This window comes from Syngnathus floridae, unplaced genomic scaffold, assembly GCF_059516105.1.
Source record: "Syngnathus floridae isolate MCC-2025c unplaced genomic scaffold, RoL_Sflo_1.0 HiC_scaffold_426, whole genome shotgun sequence".
NCBI classification, from domain to species: domain Eukaryota; kingdom Metazoa; phylum Chordata; class Actinopteri; order Syngnathiformes; family Syngnathidae; genus Syngnathus; species Syngnathus floridae.
This window is the reverse complement of record NW_028284337.1, coordinates 12,620-15,000: the sequence shown is the minus strand read 5'-3', so window position 1 is coordinate 15,000 and position 2,381 is coordinate 12,620.

The window sequence follows — 2,381 nt, the reverse complement described above, 5'->3', positions numbered from 1 at the left end:
GAGGTCGTCTCGAACCACGTGCCTGAAGGCCGCCTCACGCCGGATGCAGGCCCCGCTCTGTCGTGCGGTGTGACCGTCCAACGTGGGCATCGCTAGATTAGCCGTGGCCACGATCCTTCCACACCGCGAGCCTTTCGCCCTCGGCTGATGTTCGGCCAACGTGTGGGGAGGGGGGGAAGGACGGCTGCCGGGAGCAGACAGCCGTCCCCGGGTGGGGTGTACAGTCCCTTCACCGCGGCCGCCGCCGGGAGCAGACGGCCGTCGAGCGATTCTGCCATTGTTCCTAGGACTTTGTACATTTTAAAGACCCTCCGCGCGGGCCGCTGATCCCGCTCCGTCTCTCCGGCCTGTGTTTAAGGAGGCGGCCGGTCCTCCCATTCTGCCATTGTTCCTTGGACTTGTAAAAGTCTTTCCGCTCCGGGCTAGGGCGGGTGAGGTCGTCTCGAACCACGTGCCTGAAGGCCGCCTCGCGCCGGATGCAGGCCCCGCTCTGTCGTGCGGTGTGACCGTCCAACGCGGGCATCGCTAGATTAGCCGTGGCCACGATCCTTCCACACCGCGAGCCTTTCGCCCTCGGCTGATGTTCGGCCAACGTGTGGGGAGGGGGTTATGGACGGCTGCCGGGAGCAGACAGCCGTCCCCGGGAGGGGAGACTTCACGGCGGCCGCCGGGAGCAGACGGCCGTCGAGAGATTCTGCCAGTGTGTTCCTTGGACTTTGAAAAGTCTTTCCGCTCCGGGCTAGGGCGGGTGAGGTCGCCTCGAACCACGTGCCTGAAGGCCGCCTCGCGCCGGATGCAGGCCCCGCTCTGTCGTGCGGTGTGACCGTCCAACGCGGGCATCGCTAGATTAGCCGTGGCCACGATCCTTCCACACCGCGAGCCTTTCGCCCTCGGCCGGTGTTCGCTCAATGCGCGGGCCGCTGATCCCGCTCCATCTCTCCGGCCTGTGTTTAAGGAGGCGGCCGGTCCTCCCATTCTGCCATTGTTCCTTGGACTTGTAAAAGTCTTTCCGCTCCGGGCTAGGGCGGGTGAGGTCGTCTCGAACCACGTGCCTGAAGGCCGCCTCGCGCCGGATGCAGGCCCCGCTCTGTCGTGCGGTGTGACCGTCCAACGCGGGCATCGCTAGATTAGCCGTGGCCACGATCCTTCCACACCGCGAGCCTTTCGCCCTCGGCTGGTGTTCGGCCAACGTGTGGGGAGGGGGTTAAGGACGGCTGCCGGGAGCAGACAGCCGTCCCCGGGAGGGGAGACTTCACGGCGGCCGCCGGGAGCAGACGGCCGTCGAGCGATTCTGCCAGCGTTCCTTGTACTTTGAATATTTCACAGCCGTGCTCGCACTTAGGAAATTTTCGAGCGCTGTGGCACTTAGAAATTTTTCGTCAAGAGAGGCACTTAGACATTTTTCGTCAAGAGAGGCACTTAGAAAATTTTTCTCTCTCTCTCTGTGTGCCTTCCAGGGTGCTGTGCAACCCTGCGTGTTGTGTTCCCACCGAGCAAGGGGCGCTGCTGGCGGCCATGACCAAGCGCTCGGCACCGGGCCCTTTCATTTTGTGGGGTAAATTATGCGCCCCCCATGCTCGTTCTGACTATATTTTGCGAAAGGGGGGTAAATCGTTGATGAGTACGCTGACTAGGGGGACCATTTAGCGTACTCTGGCGCACCTGAAGACCAAAGTTGGTACTGCACCCTCCCCCTGGTACCCCAGCCCCTGGTACCTAAAGAGGGAGAGGCCGAATTTTCGCTTTTTGGGGCCGACCGAGGGAACCAGCCGAGGCGGACACTTTTCGGCTCAAGAGCCGTTGGCACTTAGAAAAAATTCGCACAAGTTGGCAGGGCTACCAGGGGAAGAGGCCGAATTTTCGCTTTTGAAGGCCGACCGCGGGAACCAGCCGAGGCGGACACTTTTCGGCTCAAGAGCCGTTGGCACTTAGAAAATATTTGCCAAACTTGGCTTGACTTCCAGGAGAAGAGGCCGAATTTTCACTTTTGGTGGCCGACCTGGGGAACCAGCCGAGGCGGACACTTTTCGGCTCAAGAGCCGTTGGCACTTAGAAAATATTTGCCAAACTTGGCTTGACTTCCAGGAGAAGAGGCCGAATTTTCACTTTTGGTGGCCGTTATGGGGAACCAGCCGAGGCGGACACTTTTCGGCTCAAGAGCCGTTGGCACTTAGAAAATATTTGCCAAACATGGCTTGACTTCCAGGAGAAGAGGCCGAATTTTCACTTTTGGTGGCCGTTATGGGGAACCAGCCGAGGCGGACACTTTACGCTGGTTGAGTCGTTGGCACTTAGAAAATATTTGCCAAACTTGGCTTGACTTCCAGGAGAAGAGGCCGAATTTTCACTTTTGGTGGCCGACCTGGGGAACCAGCCGAGGC